Genomic DNA, 27444 nt, shown 5'->3' with positions numbered 1-27444 from the left:
CACACACACACACACACACACACACACACACACACACGCAAAATACTTACAGTGAGGCATATTGCAGCCAGCCATCGTAGATTTATTAAAAAGGGGGCCGTTTCCCCTTGTGAAGCAATGCATGATAAAGAGATAACCAATCACAGATAGTGTTGCAGCAATATTCTGGGCAGAAAGCCAATAGTGTGGGTTGTCTTATGAAAGGTCGCGCCTGTCAGACGTTCATTACTATGCTATAAGCACAGAAAATGTCCATCAGATGTGACTTATTCCACTGCAAGAGGACGAGCATGTGGGTTTTGAATTTACCCAACATGCAGTTAGTGGACTAAACCATGTTAGTTTCCAAATAGCTTCTAAGGCAAGAAGTCCAAGGACTTGACAAGCTCTCCGGGGGAATCAAATGAAGGTCTAAAATCTGCAGCTGAAGTCCAAGCTGCTTTCCCTCTGGCACTTCCCAGGGGTGGACACTGAGCAGCCTGCTGCTGCTGCTGCCCTGACACGTGAATAAAAAAGGAAAGGGGTGTTTACGAATGGTACATTCTCCTGACCTATCCAATTCACTTCCTCCTAAAGCCCAAGTCCTGCCCCTCCGCTGAAAGCAGCACTCATACTGTAAAACTATTCCATTCAGCCATCAGACACTGTGTCACTATATCACAGGCAGGCGAGGTATGAACAAAAGCATCCTTTATTCAGACCTTTTTAAAGCAGAAGCTGAGGTCTTGTGGCGAGAATAAGGAGTGCAGTGTTGTCAGCGTGTCTGGTAAATCTGAAGTCAACCTCCAGGGAGAAAGTGATTCCATTGCAGGAACATTAATTATTAAGTGAGCAATTTGATTTGGGCAGCAGGATGCACTTCGGAGGCTCAGTCCCACACTATGCTGGAGGGTGGGGGCTGGACGGTGGGGGCCGAGGCAGCTGCCTGAGGGTCTGTTAACTTAGGAGACCACTCGTTAGAACAGGGCAGCTTTGCTCACCAGCTTACTTTCCCTTTCGACAGGACAAAAAAAAAAAAAATCACAAAAACTTAACTAGTTACAAAAATAAAAGTGTGTATGTTTGGGGTTGCTTTCCTTCTAAACACGGTAAAGAAAGTCAGGCTTTCTTACGAGCACCTTCCAAGTCACCAACAACACAGAGTAATGGTGATTACAGTCAGTTTTTTAAAACAAGCTGTACATAAATGGTACCTTCGTAATTTTGGAAATTAGAATAAAGGCTATGAAGATATCTGTTCTAAAAGCATGACTATGTAGTAGAATTTATTTTTTTTAGGATTAATCCTAGTATTCTTAATAGTATTCAGAGAAAATTCTAGCTACTTAACAGGGTTTTATATTTTGAAAATGCTAAAACAGAAAACTGCAGTTTCTAACAGGGACTGAAGGAGTAACTAACCACAGTGTTCAAGAAGAGTCCTCAGGTCCTAAGGCTCAGCTCTGCCGAAGCAAGGTCAGTCTGTCCAGTCCTGGCAAGTCGGTACTCTGTCTAACGCTCAGTCTCTGCCCAGCAGTCAGTTTCTTGGAGCCTCCAGGGCATGAACACAGAGCACATGGACTCACCTCCTCTTCAGCCCACACTGCTTAACCCTTCATCAGCCACCACGCCCCCAGGAAAGCCAGAGGTGCCACATCCACCTTTGCTCGCTTACACACTAGCATCATCATTTCGGAATTACCTCTACACATCATCCCTGTCTGTGAAGCATTGTATTTCCTTGTGTGTTGGAACCACTGGACCACATGCTTCCAAGGGCAGAAACAACACTACTGTCTCAGCACCCTGAGAACAGTGATAAAGTGACTTCCAAAAGCGAGGGTATACAAACAACTGCTTACTATGGTGGAACTGAGCTTACCCGAGGACACAAAAGTAACACACATACACACATGAAATCATATGTGAATGTACTCGAATGCACACTGAAAGCATGTGCAGACCATCACCTCTATAAATTCCAGGGTCCTGCAGGCCCTCCTTCTGCCTAGGAGTCTCTGCACAGCCTTGGACCACTCCCCCTCTTACACAGCGACCTTCGAGCCACCTCCGCTTGAATCCTCTTCTCCTGAGGTTTCACTCGCCCAGTGGTGGGTGATCTTATGTGTCACATTTATTTCTTTGTTCAAACAGTCGTCCTGAGGTCTGAGCTCTCCCTGAAACTCCTGCTTGTCTGACTACATTTTCTGTTGCCACTCTCCCCAGTGTCAAACTTCCCCAAGCTTCCACCTTGACTGGCTCCTTCCCAAGGGCGCCTTCCTTCTCTAGACCTATGCACACCTGTCTGCCACCTTCATACAGCGCTTCATTCAGTCTTCACAAGAGCGGAAAACCCTGCACCAAAGGGGAATAAAGTCCTGCATGACTGTGCACTGTCCTCCTCCCCTCATGCTACGTTATCTTCCCCAGACCAGTGTCTACAATCTACACACGCTGCTTCTCTGCTGTCTTCATGTGTCCTTCACGTCTGTATCCACGTCACTATAACTCCCATACTTATCACTTTGCTGCTCAACAGGAGTTGACAACCCTAGAAAAGCCAAATGCATTTACATTTACTTCAGTGCCACACCGCAACACAGAACCAACACACACAACTCTTTAGCTTATGATCCCACATCCCTGTATCTTTAGAGGGATGAGCTCTTGGGGCTTCTGCCTATAGCAGCTACTGAACCCCAATAGTGTACTACACACTATCACTTCATTTGGCTGAAGACCCCATATCCCTGCAACCCAGCAAATCTATTCTTGTTTACAGTGCTATATAGATACCATCTTCTCTGTAAAGCTGGGCCAGCTATGATGAAAAAAAAGTAAAGGAAAATAGAAAAACATGCTCAATACTTTAGAATCTTTTGTTTAATATTATCAACTTCTTGATGACAAGGTGTATTACCCAAACCCTAGATCCTGGAATATAGAAGATACTATTAAGTGCTTAAATATATGTATAAACTTTATTCATATTAATAGGAACAAACATGTTTAGGCAGGTATATTACCAATCATTGGGGAATATTTAGTTGTAAAATACAAGGTTCAAGCTACATAAAAAAGGAGAATTGGCACCATTATAAATATCCATGTTCTCTGATGGCCAAGGTAGAATACAATAAAGTTTATTTCTTGAATTGGTTATTTTTCCTTTTTGTCACGCCACAGGCTTAGCTGCACTTTAGTATGAAACATAAATTAATTACAAAATTGCCTAGAGATTCTAGTTTGCTCTATTCAATTTCCAATATATTTAAGAGAGTCTTCAAAAGTTCCAACTAAAAGAATTATAAACACTTTTACAAACTGATCATACTAGAACACACATGCAGACGAGAAGCAGCATGTTTATGACTGGGCAAGACAGAGAATAAGGAGAGACAACATTTATCTGTGCCTACTGGGAAGTTCAGTTCATGAAACTGTTTGGTTTAAGGTAATACGCAAAGGACTTGGATCAACACTGAACTCTCAAATGTAACTTCAACTAGTAAAGGTGTTTTTACCCTATGAGCCGATTATCAAAGACACTATTTAGCAGTGTGTGGGCCCTCATACCTAGGAGACGACAGAACAGCAAAAACACTAAGAGTTTGAAGCCAGGTTGGGCTAGAGTGAATTCCAAGCCAGCTTGAACTACATAATGAAAACTGTCTCAAAAAAAAAAAAAAAAAAGAAAGAGAAAAAAGGAAAGAAAATTATATAAGGGTAACATACAGATTATAAAGATTTATGCAAACATTTTTCTCTGAAATAAAGGATTGGTTTTTAAAATAACTATTAAATGAAATGAATCTACTTCTAACATGTTTCTGACTTTATCAATATATTATATATAAAGTTACCTCAAGAACAAAAGGCTTGATTTGGAAATTTAAAAGTTTTCTAACAAGAATCAAACTTTCTGGTACCCATGGGAAAAGTTCTCAGTGACTGGTTGATCAAACTCTAACCATTGCATTTCCTCACTCATATGGCATATCAACGGCCAAACGCTCTCTGCAACACGAGCTAATTTCACTTAAAGTGATGTCAGAAGCCATGTATACAGTCTCTGGTAAGATAAGGTATAACGGAAGAAAAAGTGCTTGCCCCAAATATTAACAGACTTCAGGGGAAATAATACTAGGAATTTTGGGGGAGATCTGCAGTCACACTGCTTAAATAGAGTCACCAAGCTGTGGTTGTCTGAGAGGGTGCGTGAGCCTTCCGGAAGTATTGCTCTTGTTAGAACAAAGAGCTAGGCTGGGTGCTTCCCAGGGTAAGTGAATTAGGGGCAGCGCCCATGGAGATCACACAGAGATGCACACTGTGTAATCTTAACAGATGCCCCAGAGTGCTGAGACCAGCTCCTTCAGCCTGTGCTAGGTCATGTGACGACTCGCAATGATGCCAAAGAATTCAAAGCATAAGACTAAGTCAATATATTGGCAATAAAATCATGGCGTCATTCAAGCAACCGAAGTTTTGGAACTACTACTAAGAAAAAGATAACCTCCAGTCACACATCCTCTGGAACGACAGGGACTACCAATGTGGCCTCCTGGTATGACACATTTCAGACAGGCGGCTGCTGGGAAGACCCCGTTTACTGACTGGCATAAGTAATCTGAGGTCTGTCAGCGCAGTCTTTCAAAATCCCCATTCCTCAAACAGACAAACGGTGTGTGGTGGGGCAGATAATGAAGGGGCACAAGTTACTTGATACCCTGTTGTTAAAGACTAGAAATACAGAACTATAATCACATTAGAAAATGACCTTTAAAACAAAACAATACACATGTCAATATAGGCAATGATTTAAAAGTGAGTGGTGAATTTATTTCTATGTTATTGTGCAAAGAAACTGTAAAGTATTAGCATCACTAGATGGTGAGAGCAGTTCTTCACATACTGGTTACTAGCTCTGTACATAAACATTATCAAATGTGGCCAACCTTTTCCCATCCCAAGAGCAGTCCAGATTGTAAGACAAGTACATGATACCCCATCAGATACCAGCCATTGGAAGGAAGGGGGTAGAGGAGGACAATAGGTCCATATTCCATTGTCAGCTTCTGTCTTGGCACAGAAGTCCTATGAACAAGGCTAGATTTTCCTCTATGAGCAGCATCAAAACTTGCACTGGCCCAAAGGAAACAAATAGTCATGTCATAAGACTGTAGATAGGTGGTAGACAGATGGGCAGAGAGATATGTATAGGACAGGGATAGGGACATGACAGAGACATAAACAAAGAGACATGGATGATATAGATACAGATTAGCCCACGGCATGCAAATACTAGTCTCAAAGTATCTTCTGCAAGTTACATTATCTGGGCTCCGGATGCGCAGCTTGAAACACTGGCTGTTTCATCTTTACAATTAAGAGAACGCAATACTAACTGGCAAGAGAACAGGACGCAGTAAAGTTCCGACAGAACCACATTTAAATGTCTCCCTGATTGTGAAATTAAAAGATTTGCTTTAATCTAAAATATAATCCCTTTGTATTATCTTATGGCATTCAAACAGTCAGTGGTGTAAAATTCCTCTCCCTTCACCAAGAAGACAGGAGATAAGACCATGCTGCTTTACTGTACTTCATGAGAAAACACTGTCCTTATACTCATATATTACACAGACGTTATTTCGTTAGCCTCATGTAGTGTGTCTGATCTGCCTGTAACATTTACTATTTCAAAGTGATAAATATAAACCAGAATACAGGCAACAAAAGAGTTAATGCTGTTTGTCTTCAACGGTAAATCAGACAAATCACCTCCCTCGAATTTTCAGGAAAAAAAAAAATGATACACTGGAAAACCCAGATTTTGCCACTGTGAAACTAGCCTGGCCAAACTGCTAAACAGAACATGACTCACAGTGCTGTTCCTATGCTCTAGCAATATTCTGATTGTGGACTAAGACTATAAACCATGCTCAGTGGAGAAACAGTTTATTTGACATAGTAACGAGCAGCAAATATTTAAAATGACTGGTGGTATTTCTACCTAAAATGTTTTAAATGTTTAAATGGTCTTCAATGCTACAGGGAAATCTATGTTTTCTTAATGACAATAATACATAACTCAACCAGAGAACTAAGATAATACGCCCAGGGGAAGTAAGACTTCAGTGACATAGGCAACTGATAGCCTTCACGATGCCATTCCAAGCTCCCCTCCAGAGGTTCCAAGACAGCCTCCATAATAAACCATGTATATTCCATTTTAGCAGAATCAAGTGACATATATTATAAAAGTAACTATGAAGGAGTGGCAGATACAATTTAAAATCCGCCCAAAATAAAATTTAATCTCTGTGAAGTACCAGACTTACTCTTCTCTGTGTTTTATGAGGCTTCTGAAATTATAGTTGAACAACTAGTCTCACTACTTTCAACTGTGACATTCAACAGGGAGATCTGAATTTCAAATACTATATTTAAACCCTGACACAATAAACTCAGAAAAACGTTTACGGATTATGACTATTTAAAATTATCCTAAATATGTTGCTCAATAAATTATAACAAAAAGTATGAAAACTTTGTTTATAATTAAATAAATATCCATAATATTTTTTCTTAAGAATACAATGAATGAAATTATTCATGAGCAAATACACCATATAATTATTTGAATATATTCTAAGAAATGAATTAGGTCAAGTCTCATAAGGAGACACTATACCAAATATTTCCTCTGTTCCATGAAATCAACAAAGCATTTTTCACCAATGCATTTCTTATTCCCAGGTCATAAAATCACTTGGGTGCTGCAGAAAACATCATTTCAATTTTATAAATATTTCTACTGATTAATAGATCTGACTTTAATAGCAACCTTATTTCATTATCAATATAATGTTGTCATCAAATAAATTGAGCTTTACTTAAAAAGCTGTAGCTCATACATATATGGTTGCTTACAAACAGGAACAATATTTTCACTAAGAATAAATGATGTTCCTCTGTCTTTCTGATTTAAAACAGTCGGAAATGTCAGAAAACAAAGACAAGCGCTAACAACTCATATTTTCACAGTGGGGCTTCAGCGTACCTTAAATATTCTTTAGGGCCAGTTCCACATAAAAAAAAAAAAAACTTACTCACCTAAACCCAAGATATTAAATAGCAACAAATTTTGCTATTATTCTAATATACAAATGGATAATATCTCAATGAATAAACATACTCTCTGTGTTTTAAGGATGTTTCTATGCCAAAAGAAACAGGGTAATATAATTACATTTTATTTAACAGCTTCACATGGTGTCTCTGTCTGCATGGCCACCTAAATCAATGCTGGTTTCTGATGTCTCATCAAGGCTCGCAAGTCCATATGGAAAGCTCTTACGCTGCCATGACTTAATAACATAAATCCTTAGCTCATAAGACATGTTTATGTGTTAAGTCTGAACTAAACAAGAAATTTCCAAGAAAGCATTTTCCCAGACTTTACCTTTCTCAACAGCAAAGCATACTCTTTGATATTTTTTAGGTACTTTCTGAGACGCTATCCCTCCATCTACACTGTGAAGTTCTCAAGTAGGAAAGCATGAAAGGCCTTTCACCTCTAAAGAATGCTTAAATCTTTCTTTGTATCTCTAAAATCTGTTCAATATCCTCCCGTTTATGGCAGCCAACTAACGGAAGCATCTGTACCATCAGTTTCTAGCTCTTGAAAATTCAAAATAAAGTACTACATTGCTCAAAAAAGAAAAAGAAACAGATAAAAAAAAAGTAAGTGCAATTTTTGAATTCTGTAATTGTCAAAAAGAAAATGTTAAAAACATGAATAAAAGCATGGAATAAAACCGGACTCTCTGAACATGGCGAACAATGAGGGCTGATGAGAAACCAAGGACAACAGCACGGGGTTTTGATCCTACTTCATGTTCTGGCTTTGTGGGGGCCTAGCCAGTTTGGATGTTCACCTTCCTAGACATGGACGGAGGGGGGCGGACCTTGGACTTTCCATAGGGCAGGGAACCCAGACTGCTCTTTGGACTGGAGAGGAAGGGGGAGAGAAGTGGGGGAGGGGGAGAAGGGTGGGAGGAAGGGGAGGGAAATGGGAGGCTGGGAGGAGGCGGATACTTTTTTTTTCCTTTTCTCAATAAAAAAAAACATGAATAAATGTTTGCATTGACAGTGGGGGAGACGGACAATACACGCTTATTTATAATTAATAGAAACAAGGTGTGCGGTGTGAAGTGACTACAGGAGAAGGAGTGCAGTGTGAAGTGACTACAGGAAGGTATGTGGTGTAAAGTGACTAAGGGAGAAGGAGTGTGGTGTGAAGTGACTATGGGAGGAGTGTGGTGTGAAGTGACTATGGGAGGAGTGTGGTGTGAAGTGACTATGGGAGGAGTGTGGTGTGAAGTGACTACGGGAGGAGTGTGATGTGAAGTGACTACGGGAGGAAGAGTGTGGTGTGAAGTGACTACGGGAGGAGGAGTGTGGTGTGAAGTGACTACGGGAGAAGGAGTGTGGTGTGAAGTGACTATGGGAGGAGGAGTGTGGTGTGAAGTGACTATGGGAGGAGGAGTGTGGTGTGAAGTGACTATGGGAGGAGGAGTGTGGTGTGAAGTGACTACGGGAGAAGGCCTGTGGTGTGAAGTGACTATGGGAGAAGGCCTGTGGTGTGAAGTGACCAAGGAAGAAGGAGTGTTGTATGAAATGACTACAGGAGAAGGCTGTGGTATGAAGTGACTACAGCAGAAGGTGCGGTGTGAAGTAACCACAAGAGAAGGTGTGCTATGGGAGAAGGTTACGGTGTGAAGTGACTACAGGAAGAGGTATGTGGTGTGAAGTGACTATGGGAGAAGGTACGGTGTGAAGTGACCATAAGAGGTGTGCTACGAGAGAAGGTTACGGTGTGAAGTGACTACAGGAGGAGGTAAGTGGTATGAAATGACCACGGGAACGCTCTGTCTGTAGGCTTCTGAGTAGTACTATGTCATAGGATTCAAGGAATGTTTTCCTTTCACATTATTTCTATAAATATCAAAAACGTCTTTTTCTAACAACTTCTATAAGCAACACCAAGTGTTATCAAAGTAACTAAGGCACAACAGAATCTGGGAGACCAACCTAAGCACAAACACGTTTCCCAGTTTCCCATATGTCTGGAATCCACTTCAGTCATTTACAAATCTACAGCAGGCTCTTCCTGAAATGGCTTGTGCTTCCGGTTAAACTAACATGGGAGGTACAACAAGCTCACAGGAGTTTGCCTGTGCGCCTGCCTGGTTAGGGAATAAAGGCTCTCTCCTCTCTCACTTTGCCCCTTCAAAGTTGGTTACTAAACAACAGTTCACAAGACAAAGTATCTGGAAGAGAAGCTTTAAGACTCACAATGGTTAGATGGCAGAACCTGGCCATTTCTATTTCTTCTCTTCTTGTTTCAATAATGAGATTTTATGACTGGGCCATGTTTCTCGTGAAATAAAAGATTCTATTAGAATTTGGTACTTTCAAAAGAAGTACCAATTTACCAAATTAGCAGGGCAGCTTGAAATCTGGCCCTTTTGCTAAAGAGAAAAACCTACTCTTTCCTAATGATTTTAATTGCACATAAGATTCTGTGCATTTTGGAAAAACTGCAACCCATGAAGAAGCACGGAAAGCCGATGACACCCTGTTAATGAGACAATGATTAAAGCTCCGTAAATTTCCACCAGCATCACACGCTCTTAAAAGCCAATGACCACCTCCCCATGGCAAATCACAAGACAACCATAGTTAACAATAAGCTCCAATAACTGCCAATCGTGTATTAACTCCCACACTTACTGTTCTGGGCTACGGATGCCTCAGAAATGTCTCGAGCTGCCTGAGTCAGTCAATTAGGCTTCACGGTTGCAAGTCTGTATTCGTGGGACCTACACACGTGCCGAGACAGGGAACCCGGACTCCACGGTTACCATCTGAGGCTACTCTTTTACACATAAAATTTCAGCAACTGCAAACAACTAAAACTGAAAGGTTACTCTCTACAATGATTGTTCACTGTTTCTGCTTGGCCTCAAAACCTAGGATGTATTCTCTGGAAAACAAGCAAACAAAAACCCCTTGTTTGAAGACTGTGACAAGCTCTTTGGTTACATTCTGTTGTTTGCTTCAGAAAGCTAGCGTGTTTAAACGATAAATATTATCATAAATCACACATAACCCTCCACATCACTGGAATGCACTGGGCATTATGTAATACCACCTATTATGTCTCCAACCAGTTATGTTTTGGTCTTGCTCAATAATCCCCACCAAGCTAGTAGGTAAGAAGGAAGCTTAACCTATTCTGTTTCATTTAAGGAGTATCCAGATGACAACATGGAACAAATTAAAACAGTAATCTGATAACAATGTCAGAGCTTGTCATATGTTCCTACCATTTGATTGTCTCATAAATTATTAAACAATTACACAATTATATATAAATGTTTTTAAAGAAAATGGCTTCTTGTAATAACATTATTTTTACTGATCAAAATCTTCTATAATATCAAATATTTTATAGACCAATACATTTAATTTTCATAAGTTGCTGCTTGTTTTCCGTGAGCATATCTATAGTCATCATCTTACTACACCTAAAAATCATTATCGTACTCATTGTGAACAAGCAACTGATATTTGTGTACCTCAGTGACTGACTCACTGAAGTCTCCCTAGGTAACCAAATGGAAGATCAAGAACTCAAAATCAGGTCATGTGTTTTCAAGTGTAAAACTTCATTCAAAACACACGCTGATGATTTAACATCGAACTTAGAAATGATGAAGATAGAAGAGCAAAAGAACAGAAAGGTTGGAGCCAAGTGGGGTGGACACACTGGAGGGACCACTACTACATCAATAGTGGTTTGCTCAGAAGCTTCCAGTTGCTGCTGAAGGGAGGGAGGGAGGGACAGAGGGAGTCTCCTTTAAAGGGCTGTGGGAAGCATGGCCACCTTCTCTGACCATACAGCAAACACCAGACAGTACACAGAAGTAAAAATCTCACACCATATCTATCAGCTCTTTCTCCATTACAAAACGAATCTGTTTTGAACAGGCTGTGGTGTTAGGCCTACCCGGCAGCTGACTGACAGACTGTTGAGGTGAGCTCTTTGGAGCAGAAGATTGTTACTAACGTACTCAACACCTGAAGCCTGCTCTCTCTTCGTTGTGAACAGAAAACATCCACAGAGACAAAGCAGAATGCAACTTCGAACACACCAAAGTGAGGAGCCATGCAGTGGTGTGGATCTAAATAAGCCACGAACTAGAGTTTACAGAGCAGCAGAGAAGAGGGAGTGATCTGAATCAACCACATCATGTCCTTTTCGACAGCTGATAAGACCATGGGAAAGTATTCCAAGGAGAAGGCACTAAGAATTTGAGGGGCAGAAATTACTTTTCTAAGCCTACACTATATTAGTTACCTGTTGGCAAAAAAGAAATGATTAATATGAAATCGCTTTATAAAATGAAAAATGAAAGTCAAAACAAAAAAAAATTGAAGCTCTGGTTCCAAGGCCCCAAAACATCTCCTTGGGCAAAAACTGTATGCGTGACTCCTCTTGTTTTGCCACTTTTTAGTCCTTCTTTCTCTCATTAGCATAGAAGGGGGAAAAACTTTTCCTTAAAAAAACACAGTTAATTCAGTGTAACCACATTAAATGAATAAATACAGAGATGGAATCATGGTGAGCACGGATCATGTCTACTGGTCACTCTAGAGACAAGCACAGGGAACAAATGGATCGAGCCCTTGAGAAATTTGCTGCTTAAACAGAACATAAGCTAATAGTAACTATGTTATAAAAGGTGAGACATATAGAGCAGGAGATATTAATAATATGGGCTGATGTGTGAAACGAAAGAGGTCAGATGTGGTTTCAAGATGGGCAAGGGGTCTTGGATGGATGTGGCTGATGTTTTTGTAAGCTCAGTGCTAGCGATGGAACCCACACCTTGCGCATGGCAGTCAGGTGCTCTGTCGCTGGGAGGCACCACTAGTGCAGGAAGAATGAGTGTAACATCTGGCATGGAAAAGGCAAAAACCAAAAAGCACACTATAGAAGTAGCAATGGGCAAGGTAGGCGTGGGAAACCCTGACCACAAACACTAGCAACTGGTCTCTGTGGAGCACACATTGTGACACACAATGGTGTCCGCAGCTACAGCTCTGGGCTGGGATCAAGTCGGGAAGGGTCCCAACTGAAGAATTCAGCATCCACATCCTAAGCCCTGGGAATTGATCCTTCCCAACATTTAACCCAAGGGCAGAGCTGCATTATTTCCCTGAGTATCTAAGGGTTAAAAGTAAAACACACTACAGGGCAGAAAGAAATTGTATTAAATAAATGGATTTTTTTCTTCCTAGAGTTTTTGTTTCAGTTGCAGCAAAGTCGAGGTAAATTTAATGCTCAATTTCATCTCAAGTGCTTACTCTATTCATATTTCCCTTCTAACTGATTGCTCTTTTTTTTTTAACAACTGTGTTTTGTGCATACTTTACTGTAGTAAGCCAACTCATCTTTTGTTGTTGTTGTTGTTGATTTGTTTGTTTCTGATGAAGGACATCCTACATATGTAACGCTAAGGCGACCTCTGTCCTGTTTACCACGACAAACTGAGGAACTGGAGGTGAATAACAAACTTTCAAAGGATAATAAATTTAAAAGTCACCAGTCAAATAAATCTCATTACTCTATCAATATCACAATGAGAGTCACAACCAATTAGACCACAAGGCCCAGTTACTGTGACTGGCAACTGCCCTGAACTCACAGTCCCTGGGTTCAGCAACCTATGTTTTCACCCAGCTGTCTAGTCTGACCTTCCCTGTGAATCAGCAGTGTTACCCTGATGCCAAAATGACCTTCTGAAGCTTCCAAGGCTTCCAAGGCTGCAGATATTTTCAGCTGTATCAGCCCTGGCTGTCACAGCATTCTGCATGACATTGAGTGGTAAAGCTGGCACCTTCTGCACCAGCCTGACCTTTGAAACTCATGAGATGTTGCTGCCACTCAAAGGTGGGTTTTCTTCTTCATAATCTTATGGAGCAATTTCCCTTAATTGTGAGGTCGTGATCCTAAGCGTAAAATCTCAGTTTCCTTTACATGAAAAAGAATATTTCCTTTATGCACACATGCTAAATATTTCATCAGCACAGACTTTAAAATAAATTCTAATTGCCACCTATAAATTACAATTTTGAAATTACTAAAAAGATTACATACATAAATGTATGTATGTGTTAGCAGTACCTAACAAAACATCAGTATTTCTATAATGGTCACTTCGAAACCTGAGAGATGTCTATACTTTACAAGCATACTTAATATTCATGTTGACTATAATGTATTCAAGATCCAGTGCAATATCAAGAATATAAAGGGCCCAATGTAAGTAAACACAGTATCTGCAGGCTTAATTTATTTTATTTTCCACTGACACTATAAACAGAAACACTGATGTTTAATTTTCTCTCTAAACAGTGTATTCACATGGAATTTTCAAAACTAAACTTCATTATCTATGTAGTTGCAGCTGTCTTTGAAGTATTTGATAGATAAAGGAAAATATTTGAGTCCATTAACATCAATTACCAATTAAAAATATGATTAGTAGATTAAAATTTAATACAAGTGGAAGAAAATGTAAGTGGAATCCAATTCATTAAGACATGTTAAGATTCTGAATAACAAGGCCCACTAACTGTTTAATGTCAAGTCTTCACAATCAAAGAATAGTTACATATTTAAATATGCATGCATATATTGGAGTATTCATATTTGCTCCTACTTAGAGGACATCACTTACTGTATTGTCATAAATTCACAGTAGTAATATACATTTACAAAACGATCTAATATTTCAATATAACACTATAAACTGACCCAGTAGTTGAAGACCCCGTGCCTCTGTCCTTCTCGTCTTGTCTCACTTCACCTACAGCTCATGGGATACGTTGTCATCATTTCTAGACTCCATAAGGACATCCGGATATGACATAAGATTGTGCACACACCCCAACACATGGACATGATGGAGTTGGGGCGGGGTGAGAAAGTTATTCAGGAATATCCAAGTAACTGCAGAAGTTTTGTTTTTCATTATTTTAATGCTGAAAACAGGTTATCTAATTTGTAATGAGAGAAATTAGGTTAATTCCCAATAATGCAGCAGAACAGACAATGAGAGCACATGTCCCATCCTTCTCAGGCTCAAGACACTTCTTCAAATGTGGCACTAGGCAAACCAGCCACCCAGCAATTGAGAGAGAGTTATCTGTTCCAAGTAACATCACTTTGCTTATCTCGGTGAATGCTGGGGCAAAGGTACTGGAGTGGGTAGAACAAACACAGCATGGACCATAAGGGAGATTAGGCATCTGATATAGCCTCACTATAAAGGCAGGGCACTTCAAAGTCCACTCCATCGTCTGCTATTTTATGATCACAATTCTAAAAAAAAAAAAAAAAAAAAAAAAAAAAAAAAAAGAACCCTCCTCTCCATATATTATCTCTTCATTAAGCCTTTCCAGAATTAACTTGGAGTCTCAAATTGCTAAAAATAGATATATATTCACTTCATTCAGACCATACAGAAGGCAACAGAGGACCACATAAAAACCAGAATGGCAGGACTGAAGCCGGGTTTCCACAGCACTTTCCTGTGTGGCCCTGGAGCAAGTGACCTGACCTTACTTTTCTCAAGACTCTGTTTCTTCAGCTGTGGGCTAGAGTGGGAGAAATGCCTGCTTCTTACACAGCGTAGGAACTTTTATCAACGCAGAACTAAGCCCACCAAGGAAGGAGCTACTTACAAAAGACTCCAATTAATTGTCAGATCATTTCTGGTTGCTTTGCTTCCATTATGTTACTCAGAATAGGCCAGATGTCTTATAAAATCCTACGTGAAACTTCCATGCAGTGGGCCTTAAACAAATATTTACTATTTAAACTGAATAATGATAAGCAATCAAATAGAAGAGTTGGGTTTTCCAACCGAGAATGCAGATTAAATCCCGAGAACAAAGGGCAAACACTTAAGAGGTGAACAGGGATATAAACACTAGCAATGTCACCAATCTTGAGTTTAGACGTAAGCCTACTCTCCAGAAAAGAAAAGAAAAGAAAAGAAAAGAAAAAAAGGAAAAGAAAAGAAAAAAAGGAAAAGAAAAGAGGAAAAAGAAAGGAAGACAGACAGACAGACAGATAAAATAATTTCTTGCACACAAAGAAAAGATGGAAAAAACAGCCTGGTGTACCTATCTGTACCTCTGGTCAATAAACTTAAAAACAGTTCACCTCTCACCTATGGATTTTCCTTTCCTCTTAACATAACTCTTGTGTGCTCTGAAACTTGGTTGTCAGTACACAGAAGTTTTTTAATTATCTTTTTTTTGAGATTATAATGCATCATTCCTCTTTCCCTTTCCTTCCTCCAAACCCTCCCTATATCCCTTTTTTTCTCTTCAAATTAATGGCTTCATTTTCATTAACTATTATGTATATGTGTGTATGTGTGTACACATATATGTATATATACATGTGTGTATATGTACACATAAATATTATATATAGCTTGCTCAATCTGTTCCTAAATCAGCTACTATGAAGAACTTAGTGAGAAACGACTTGATTCAATTCTGTACAGCCAGATGATACTGTGCTCCAACTCATTTAGTAAGTGCTTAAATAGAAAAAGAAATAATGTAAATACTTGGCCACATCATTTTAACAAATTTTAAGTTGATTTTGTCTTTCCGGGAGAGTTAATGCTTTCTTCTGTTCTTCTGAGATTTAGGAGATTTAGCTCCTCCAAGCTCCTCTGCGCCCACTTTGCCTTGTGCCACATTACTGGAGAAGGTTTTTGCTACTGCACTTAAAATTACTCAGCACACGACATCCTGCTCATCACCTATCTAGAAAAGATGATCCTGACCCGGCCACTCATGATCAGCATTTACTAAAGAAAAACATTTGCCTTTGAAACCAGAATCAAGACAAAGACAACCCCATTCTTCTCTTTAAAAAAAAAAAAATATTTGCTGTATGTTCTAACCAGTTCATGAAAGTGGCAATAGTTAGGAAATGTCTCCTACAGAGTAAGACTTCAATGAAGAGCTATCATTAAAGCCACATGCTGTGTGTCACAGGGACAATCACAGACAGCACCAGCTGATATATGGAAACAGTGTATTGAGTGAGCATAAACTAACAATGTGAGAATGGTCCATGAAAAAAAAATCAGGATATGTTTTGTACACGTATCATTTCTTGGTGGAAATTCTACAGTAGCATATTTGCGGGGAAAATACAGTAGACCTATGTTGATGGATTCTGCATTGGTAGACCAAACCAAACATGGACTGGAGATGTTCAGAAAATAAAGTACATGCATATGTTACATGATATTAGGTATCATAGGAATCTAAAGACAACTTAAAATATAGAGAGCATTGTATATTCAGTTTTCTTAAGGGCCTGGAGTATGAATGGTTTGGGGCATCTGTAGGGGAGTCCTAGCACCAATGTCCATGATTACTGAGGGATAACGCACATCTGACGTTCCCAAAGCTCTCTCCAACAGAAGCCTGAACTGATCTACCTACAGTAACTGCAGGAGGAGACACACAAGAGCAAACAAGAGCAAATTCTTTCCACGTCTGCTGATGACAGGAGGGCCTTAAGATGTTAGGTTTCACAAAATAAAAGAAAAACAATAATAAGACTTCCAGCACTTTTTGGGTTCTCTGTAATTTGTAGTCTAACACTGAAGCAAGACAGTTTTTGTTTTGTTTTAATTAAGTCTGTATCTTCTTCATTCCCGATGTTTTTTTTTTTTTTTTTAAGTCAGGCATGGTGGCCACTGTCTGTATTCTCAACCCTTGGGAAGCTAGGAGAGGAAGCTACAGAATGAGGGTCATACCAGCCTAGGCCTCAGAAGACACCCTACCTTGGAAACTGAATATTTAAACATTAGTGTAAAAATGCCACATTTATTCCCATAAGAGTCACAAAAGTAAGGAGAGTACTGTGAAAAAGGATTTGACTTCTATTCAGTTGGCTACTGCAGCTGTGAGAATCTCGGCGTCCTCATCAACATCAGGAAGAGGTGTTCTGCCTCAGGTGCACATCCGTGCGCCATTACTGAGGCCGTGGTTCAGTACCCAGTGTTTGTTCTGGAAACACCAGGTTTCACACAAAGAAGAGGTTCCCGTATGAGAGCTCTGTGCTTATGACTACCATCCGCATTTACCAAAAACAAGCGACTCTGTAAAGAGTGCCCAAGATACATTCATTCATGATTATTTGGCACATAAGATTACTGTTCTTAGTGTTCAAATGGCAAAGACTTGAGGGCAAGGGGACAGCACTTCCTAGGCTGTAACCCAGAACCGAGAAGACTCAACAGACACCTTTCTAAATTAATTGTTCCCGATACAGCGTTAGCTTTTAAACACCGCCCCCCCCCTCTTCAGAACTATATTCCTCTGCAGTAGCCACTTCCTGTACACAAGGCTCAGCAAGTGTGGTCCGCAGGAAAGCATCATGCTGTGCAGAATTAAATATGAGGTATGTATTCCTCAACGGTCCAACGCATTTTCAGATTATTTTGGGGAAGGTCATGCAGTGCCTCAGAGAGTACTGACACCTGGTCAAAGGAATTCTGAGATTCCCTGCTCTCACTTGCTCTGATTATCAAATCTCTTAAATCATCAGGTAAATGGGTGCCAAGCACCTCATTTGAATGCCACCACCTTGACTCGGCAATTCCTCCTGGAGGCAGTAACACTGGAGTTCAAACAATGGCTCAAAATAATTTAAAGGAAATTTGTCTAGTTCAGATTTGCACAGTGTTGAAATAGCTGAAAAGGTATAATCTAATGTTAGCGCTGGTGGATCTTAGTTGAGAGGGACACTTTCTAAGCTTAACGACAGCACACACACTTTCACTGCATCTGCCAAGCACAAGGCAAAAAACCTAGGTAAAAAAGAAAAAAAACCTAAAAGTTAAAAAATAGGGTATATAATAAATGTGTGTGTGTTTCCAGAATATTAGCAACACATAAAGAAAGACAAACTATGTCAACATTATTCTCTTGTCCTGCATAAGCATCCTATATTAAAACCATGAACTGTGCCAATTCCATACTACTATTCACGGAATAGAGTCTATTAAAACAGTAGGCATCAAGTGGTTACTTATAGAAATTTTGTGTATGGTTTATCACATGTATATGCTCATAAGAGTATTGGGGGAGGTTAACATACTTCTTTAGGATTTTTCACTTTAATGTTTTGAAATCTAGTCTCTGACCCTGAGCTCAGCTGGTGGAGCTCCACTTCCCAGTGCTAGGAGACAGGTGTGGGGCACCACGCTGATTTTATTTTTCTAGAGGCCCTGGGATCTGAACTCCAGTCCTCAGACTTGTGCAGTGAACACCTTCCCTACTGAGCAGTCTCCCCAGTTCCTATAAATACATCTTTCTGAAAACTGTCTTGATTTTACGAGGTCCTCTATAAATATTAAATAAAACAGAGTCTATTATTTCTATCATTCTAAGCTAAACAATGGGAGGCCATTATTTGTAATAGGCATTAAAGAATCTCAGGTAAAATACAATCTCAAGCCTTCTATGTCAAGCAAAGGTATTCTCCTAACCTCAGATAAAATTCAAGCACAAATGCTTCTTTTTTTTCCCCTATAAGAATCAACTCTCAGTTTCTAAGAGTGGCTGATTGTTAAGGATTTTTGCTTTCAGGAGAAAGAATGCCACAGCTACACTGATACCATCCCTAAAATAGCAAGGTCAGAGAAGTCTAAGTGTCAACCACATTGAGCACATTGCAACCTCGTTCCATCATGACTCTCTCTGCTACCTTGCTTAACACTGAGGATAGGATGCACAGCAGTCCTACATGCAATAAGGGACCACAATTCCTAATTTACACTAAGACATTTCCCAGCAGATAACAGCATGCCCAGAAAGACCCAAGGTTGCTTACTGTAGCACGGCAAATGTGGGATAAAGGTTTTGGTGGTCCTCAGACTGTGCTTCCAAGGTTCCTGCACAGCAGTGGAATGCATTAAGAACCTGACACATCTTAATAATTGAGTTGTAATCCTAGATAAACTACAAATATGTGGTTCTCTCTTACAGATATTTTGAAGTATAATCCTTCATTTTTGTTGATGTTTGGCATTTGGTTTTTAATGCAGGAGTTTGCAAGGTGACCCAGGAGGTCAGTCTTGAACACAACATCTTTCTGCTCCCACTTACAGAGCACTGAGCCTGTAGGCAAGCTCCACCACAACTGGTTGGCTCTGCAACTCTTCATTCTACCAACACTTGTATCAATACTATTAGAACAATTATAGAGTTTTAAATAATAATTTTACTGATGTTTTGTTTAATTATTAGTATATTTAAAAAATCCTCTTAATATTCACTATATCAAATCATATCCCTGCCTATTGTTCACATCCAATAACTGGATATGCCCCATGCCCTATGGAGCCAGAAGTTCTATTTCCACTGCAAAGCATTACCTCTCATTCTTCCCTCACTCCCAACCACTGTACTTTTTGCCATGCATCATACTTTTTCTATTGGGGCATCGCAGCACAATTCCCTCCTAGAAGGGGACGTCTCCGGACAATCAGCCTCTTGTGCTATCAACTGTCATGTGCCTGCACGTGCTGCCTGATGGGCAATGTAGTGCCAGTGCCCCTTTCCCACCTGACACCTTTCTGTCCCCTTCCTCTAGCTCTTCTTTCCTCGACCCTACCATCACTTACCCTTTCTCTACAGATTTCCTCATGTGTGTGACCCTGGTAAAGTATCTCAAACGGATATGACCTTATATCACCTGATAATCCCCAGCACACGTATTTCATTCTTTTTATTCTTTCACATAAGTGCAGATATTCTGAAACTGCACCATGGCTCAAAGTCCTCCTCGGGCTATGTGGTAATTAAGGCACCTTGTGCAATAAACCTGAAATATCTGTGACCCAGTTTCCCCACGTCTGAAACCAAGACATTAGCAAGAGCATTTCATGAAGCTCTCCTGAGGGAATTGTGTATTACTTTAAAAGCTCACTGTACACATGTAAGCCACTCTCCAAACTGTGAGCGTTATTAGTGCGAGTATTCTCTTCTCTATTCTTTTAGTAACTTTGGGGACAAGACAAAATGTTAAAAGGTTAAAATTTGGACATTAAAAAAAAAATCAAGTCTTCAGGTTCTGGAAATAACCAAAAAGCCCTAGTCATGCTAATTACCTTTTAAGACAAAAGTCCTAAGATTTATGTTGTAGTTACAGAGAATACTTCATGAGACTTTGTAAAACAATACAGAAGTAGCAACTTCTATTATGTTTATAATTGTTACTTGTCCATTTATAATGTCACAGACTAGGGATGGGAAAATATTTCTCTAAAAAATCCATTGTTCTTTTTAAGAAATAGATTAAAGGCAATAAGTACATATAATAAAATTATAATATTGACATCAGCACTTACACGACAAAAGATGTAAGACCAGGGAGGTCTTTATTATTCTGCCTGTAGTGCATTCAACAGAGAACATTCAGAACAAACCTAGATATGGTATTTTTTAGAAACTCTTTTCAAACTTAGCTTTTATATCAAACTTCAGTAAACATAGAAATGACAATGAGGAGCCTCTTGAAGAGGAGGACTGAGCTGAGAGCTTGTCGATACTTAGTGTGTTCCACACCAACCCGCCCCAAGAGCATTCCCTTGTCCATTCCCTTCCACCTCTTCCATCCACTGGCTCATGTCACCACCTCCCTGCTTTCTCCGCTCTGTAAGGAGAGGAGACGCACAAGTGTGCAGGCAGCTTTCTTCTACGACCAGACAAGACACTAATGCGCCATGCTTACTATCCTCACCAACACTAAGGCATAACCGTGGGCCAGAAAGGTAAAACTGACAATCGGGAACAGTCGGTAAATTCTTAGTCACATTCAGAAAGGATCTTTGATGTTTCCAGTCTGTTTATTACTGTTTACCGCCGAGCTCAGGCATCCTTCGACCTCGATACAGTTGCACTGATGACATGATGGGCTGACCGCTAACTTTTTTTTAAAAGTCTTCTCCTTTGTTCCCTCACCTTTCAGAAGTTTTCACTGCAAACAGAAGTCAGTACCAGAGTTCTAAGAGAAATCAGACAACTTCACCAAACCTTCTGCAAACTGTTGCCTAAAATGGCAGCGCTGTTTGTTGCTCTTTTACTTCCTTTTTGTTCCCTTCATTCAAAGTTCAGAGAAGTTAGACATTGTAACGGTTTGATTAAAACCTCCTTGCTCACGTGCACTTCCCTCTTGCCTGCACATTATATAGCTTAACTTTCATTTCCCCTAACAAAATCCCTACTCATTTGGTATGCTAAGCTTGAATGCTAAAGCTATCGTGGCAATTGAGGTAGATCTCCTGACTTTTAATCTTGCTTTCTCTTTGGCAAATTCTCTGTATCTTTTCTTCACCGCAGTGGCCATCTGAAAAGGTTGGGGTGTTACAATGACCACTAAAGCTAATAAACAATACGATCAATGTTCTTTTGAGTTCAGGTCATTCTGGATGAGAGAACTAAAGAAATGAATTACAACATATATACCTGAATCCTCTGTGTAGATGTTACAAATAAACACAGGGAAACATCACTGGGTGGATGCAATGAGTGCTTTCAAGGTCAAATAATAGTAAAGCTGGAAAACTAAAAGAACACTCTAGGCTTCCTTAGTTCTCGGGAGACCACTTCCTCTGTTGCACTTATGTTGCCCACAGTTGCATCAGGATTTGTCTCTGTTTTCCCCAAACTTCTGTTCCAGGCTGGGGCTACCGCTCACTCACAGGCACCAGAGTCCTCACTTGGCATCTGCTGAGATGGAATCCTCAGTGCCAAGCACACACAACACCTTCAGTGCCGTCCTAACTAGAGAGTCCTCATGAAACACCACCGTATCATGGAATGACTCAAAGTTCTAATTTTCTCAATCAAGATGTCATTTCCTCAAGAATATACAGACCTTATCAAATAGTTTTCAGTGGGCCTGCATTAGTATTTTGCCACAATATGGACTACATGAAAATCATATTTACATGGTGACTTAAATGTTTCAAACTAGCATCGGATTGTTGATTTCATAGGATTAAACCTATTCCAATCACCCTAGAATTCTCTGAGTCCTCTCAAGCAAGTAACATTTTAGTAAATTGCTTCTAAACTTTAAAAAGGAAGAGAGGGGACTTCAGGGTGGAATATAATTATTGAAAATTGCCTTTGGAACACAAAATCTCTTCACTTTGTGACCTTAGGTAAGAGGACTACAATGGAGCTGACACCTGCATGGACACAGTAATCATAGGAGGAGAAGTCGGATTTCATATTTATGATAATTATTCTCAATAGTATAATGTATTTCTATTGTTTTCAGAAATAAAAATTCAGATAAATCAGTTGGTCAATTTGCCTGAGGGCCTGCGTTTGATTCTTAGAACCTACATGATAAAAGAAAATTGACTCAAAGGTGTTCTCTGACCTCCACAGACATGCTATGAGGTGCACACACACACACACACACACACACACACACACACACACACACGTCATTACACAAGTTCTGTGTTCGCAGCACACAGAAGCCTATTTTCTGTGTACCTTCGTCAACCTTTTATTACCTTTTAGACGTATGAATGAAACTATCTCTGTTTCTTAAAATAACGTCAAGAGAGGTAACAAAGCTTCCTGGGGAGTAAACTATTTGAAGCATAATTCTACTTCAACATAGTATCTTCCCTTTTTCATACAACTATCTAAGGAGACAAATAATTGCCTATTGAATGCAATATGGCTTCCCCTAGTCTTCAGATAATGGATCCTGTGCTGCTTTAACAAAGAATAATAAAAACCTAAAGTGAGAGCTTTAAAAAAAGGAAAAAGTATCAAAAAGAACCCTAAGAGTATAAAATTAAAACCCTTTTTCAAACTCTTGGATATCAGACACTTGTGATAGGCACTTCTCTCAAAGTGTAACAGAGAAAAGAGATACAGCAGTTGTGTTACGCTTTTCTTAAGCTAATAATATGTACAAAACTATAACCATGGATATGCTAGGATGTTTATTTCTCCCAAGAATAAAACTGCAGTGCTTACAAAAACATATATACATAGAAATAGGAAAGCATTATATAAACATCAATTTCCCTTTCTTAAATCTTAAAACAGAAATGTCTAGACACATTTCATGGCACGTCAATTGGTCCTTTTCAACTATCTGCTTTTCAATTAAAAAGTCTCCAACCCTTACCAAATACACTTCATGACTCATCAGACATGAACACAGTTTAACAGGGATGCTCACACCCCTCTCCTTCCACCACAGCTGTTGGTAATAATATGAAATATGCCTGCGACAGCAGACGACATATCCATCATGCTACCAAACTAGGATGAACTCTACCTGAGGCTCCAGATGGGCTATGTCTGCCATCCCAACAACAACAACAATAACAACAAAACTTGTGTACCTTTGATATCCTTCAAGAGAACATCACCCAACATAACTTTACATGCTAGAAAAGAACCACATTTTGGGGGGCATAACACTTTGCAAGGCAAATGCACTCCAGTTCTGATAAAATGTCCAAAAGGAGTGTGCCCAGGACCTATGCCGTTGTACTTTGTTAACGAGCCAGATGCTTTCTCAAGAATGTGATCTAATTATCAAGACTCAACATATAGGAAACTCCTCAGAGCCTGCAACAACACCACAGCAGTGTTGGTTCACTGCTCCTTACATGCAAAGTAATGCCCTACTCCATACAGGTGAGACTCTTATTCCTGTAGGCTTGTTTGGCTTTCTTTGGTGTTTTTATTTTCTAAGGAAGGTCTGTCATAACAATAGAAAACACATATTAAGCATTTGAAGGTAACTGCGTTTACTGAAAACTATTTTAAAATAAATCTCACTGACTTGCTTTTGTTTGGTAACTCCAGGACAATGATAACTATAGTGTTTCCAAACATTCCAGAGTAGCAATCATACCCTATTCTGGCCTCTGAGAGGTGTTAAGCTTATCCTCCTAATTATAAGTCTTTCTCTGCTATTACCACCTCACCATTAACTCTCTAAACTAAATAGTAGTTTTGAGGAAATAAAAATAGACGTAAGGTAGTACTTTTGCTCAAATTTTGGCTACAATGGATGAGAAAGACAAGTCATTTTGTTTCTGTGTATAATAAGCATCTTTACCTTGTAAAAATAAAAGTCACTTTTACTGTATTTTGACTAGCAAACTCTAATTTAAGCTTTTTCTCAGAATACTGCTACTTTCTTGCTTTATTTTACAACAGTGCTGCCCCACAGAGCACAAGACACACTTGTTAGATTAAGTTTTCTAGTACTTGAGGTGAGGGTGGTAAAAAGTCAAACAAAACAATAACAAAAAAAACCCCAATACTTAATACATTATCAGTATAACATTGTTAATTTAAATATAATATAATCAAGTATTCTACATTCTTTTTTTGGCACAAACTTTTCACAAGCCAGTATGTATTTTACACTTTAAGGCAACATTCAGAACTGGACACATTTGAAGTGTTCAAGAGCACATGTGGCTAGTGACTTTTGTACCAGCCAGCATATTCTAAACTTCCGGAAAAGCAGAGGTTTAGATCTATAAGTCCAGATGCTTTACAATCTTTCAGTGCACAGGACCTTCAAGTGAACCACATATCTTGTGAATATATTTTGTTCACTTCTTCTACTTTCCTGATCATCATATACATTGCCTTCTCTAATGCCCTTTAGAGCATTCAATAAATACATAAATAAACCTCAACTGTCCATCTATTTGGGCTTATTCCAAGAAAGATCTAAGATGCTTTTTAGTCCGCACATCTATCACCAAGCAGAAAGCCAGAAGGTGCGGCAAGACCTTTCTGCTTCCATAAATAGACAGATCAAATACAGGCCTATGGTAGGTGACAGTCATGAGTGCATGGTAACAAGTTTACCTTACAGTGACAATAGGAAACATTATATAAGCATAGCAAGCTCTTCCTCAGTGAAAACTATCACTGTATGCTTCTCCCCACCCCCTCCACACTCAAGGAGAAACCTTGAGGTAATCTCTTCCTGCTCTGAACAGAACCAAGTGTTTCATTTCACAGGAATTTTGTGCCCTGAGCAAGAACAGAATGTTAGAATCAAATTTTAATGAATTCCACTTGGAGCCTGCCTCCAGTGTGGAAGGACACACACAAACACAGCAGTCTCCCAGGCCATGCAGCACGTCGCTTTCTCTCCTGGCATGTTCCCGACACGTGCTTCGTAGGCTCTCATTTGCTCTCAGTTCCAGGAGGAAAATACTCAATGAAACATACCTGCGCTTTGTCTAAGTCTCTCCCAATAAGAAAATGTGGCAATGAGGTCTTCAGGGACAGTATAATTATAAAACAGATGAACAGGTTTTCTGGTGCTGACCTAACCTGTTCTATAAACACAGCCGTCAGCTTCGTAATTCTCACCGAGGGAACAAAGAGGTATAAAAACTTTAAGTCTAGATTTGAAAAAGGGCCTAACAGTGATTAAAAAAAAAAAGAAAAAGAAAATGTAACCCCCTACAACTACATAGAACAGGAACAGTGGGCCATGATATGTTTCAGAAAAGCTAGTTTAACTGTCACCAACTTTTAGAAGGGCAAAGATGGAAGTGACAGCCACGTGCTTTCTCCAGCTATGAAATAACATACTGTCTCGGGCAACTATGTATCTCTAACACATCCTCTGTAATGCACTAAGTCCTTCAAAGATCTGTAGTCCTTGAAATTTCATTTATCATGTCTTGGTGGTCAGAATTTTATCTGGAAAAATAGGACCAGGAAACAACACCAACACTCTAAAGCCAGAGAGGAGAATGCGGACCCTTAGCCTTGTGTAGAAAAGTTATGCCCTAAGTAAGTTCTTTGTATAAACACTGTGTTGAAACCCAGGAGGGAGGAATAGCATGTCCGTCGGTGTACTATTTCAAAGCACGTTGCAGAAGGCCTGCAAATCCAAAGGCCATAATTATGACTTCCCTCGTCGTGTATTAATTTGTTTCTGAATTCCTCAGAGTATGGCAGTTTATTAATCATTTGCTCGGCCTGTTACTGTGTCGGTGGGCACCGAAACCTAAGACGACAGCAATAACCTCCCAGGCCGCTTCCAACTTTGTTTTTTAATCCTGGGGACATAGGCTCCACGAGAAACCCAACTTAGCATCTCAGCAGCCAACCAGGCTACACGCCAGAGAGACTTAAGAACACACTGAAGCTTGTTTCAACATCCCTGTAGCTGTAACATGCTGAGGGCTGGTCAGGAAGGCTTCGGCTCCATTTTTATATATGTAATCTTGTGATTCTCATGTTACAGGCTCTGGAATCAAAGTATTCTAACGAGACATTACTAACGATAACAGATTCGGGCTTTTTTTTTTTTTTCTTTTTAGGAGGTTGAGGGAAGGCTACATATTTTCTTGGTTTTGTCTTTTTTTAAAAAAAAAAAAAGTCCATATGCTGACTACTTTTCATGAAAGCAATTCCACCAGCCTACTGCGGCTCCGCCCTGGAAAGCTCTATACTTACTTTTCTTACAGTTTTTTTTTTTTTTCTTTTTTGAGTGACGCACTACAAAACGACCAGAAAGGGAGGAAAAGCGGCAGCCCTCTAAAGCAGGGCGTCTTCCGCCCTGTAAACTTGGCAAAAAGCACACTGGACTGAAATACAGCACTCTCCATATAAGGCAGCCCAGCTAAACATGTCATGCGTAATTTATGGGTGGCAGGCAGAGCATTAACCTCTGCGTGCACATACTTGGCCCACATGAAGCCAGTGCTGGATGGCAGCCCCCCCCCCCCGCAGGAGGATGCGGGCGCGGCCCGGGACCCTCGCAGCCGGTGGCCGTCCCCGCCGTCCCTGGCAGAGGTCACCGAGTTCAGAGCACTCGGCCACGCACCTGCCCCCCGCTCCCCGGCTGCCAGCCCCGGCCCGCAGCACCCCCCGGGTATCCGCAGCGAGTCGCGGGGCCGGACCGGGAGCCGCAGCGCGCCGCCGCCCCCGTGCGGGCCAGGGACCCCCCGAGCGCCACCCCGGGTCGCCGCAGCGCCGCCCGCAGAGCCGAACAATGCGCGGCCGCCCCGCCACTCACCTCTCACGTGGCCGTGCAGGCTGCCCGCCGGGGCCCCGACTGCCCGGGGCATTGTGGGATCGCGACTCCGGGATGCCCGCCACGGGAATGGGAACTGGCCGGGTCGGGTCACGGGAGCATGGCAAGCGCCCCGACTCGTCGGGCAGCGGCGAGAGACTGTGGCATGTCGCCGTGCAGCCTCTTATCGCCGCGCGCCGGTTTCCGCCGCTGCGCGGCCCCTCCCCCGCGCCGGCCCCGCCAGG

General features: G+C 40.5%; 1 protein-coding gene across 15 annotated transcripts in view; it reads right to left on the bottom strand.

Annotated features, from left to right (window-relative positions):
• Positions 1-27444, bottom strand: part of Mbnl1 (muscleblind like splicing regulator 1) — a 144019-nt gene that overhangs the window by 116080 nt on the left and 495 nt on the right. For 11 of the 15 annotated variants that reach the window (XM_013348519.2, XM_026780955.1, XM_026780812.1 and 8 more), the window contains exon 1: positions 27203-27399. The exons of 1 other annotated variant lie outside the window; for it this stretch is intronic. The gene's annotated coding sequence lies outside the window, so the exon portion shown is untranslated. Of the gene's footprint in view, positions 1-50; positions 416-27202; positions 27400-27444 lie in introns of those variants that run through there. 3 more of the 15 variants (XM_005344038.3, XM_026781013.1, XM_005344036.3) reach the window with 2 other exon arrangements.

This window comes from Microtus ochrogaster, chromosome 1, assembly GCF_000317375.1.
Source record: "Microtus ochrogaster isolate Prairie Vole_2 chromosome 1, MicOch1.0, whole genome shotgun sequence".
Classification (NCBI taxonomy): domain Eukaryota; kingdom Metazoa; phylum Chordata; class Mammalia; order Rodentia; family Cricetidae; genus Microtus; species Microtus ochrogaster.
The sequence above is the reverse complement of the archived record's forward strand: the minus strand, read 5'-3'. Positions and strand labels throughout refer to the sequence as shown.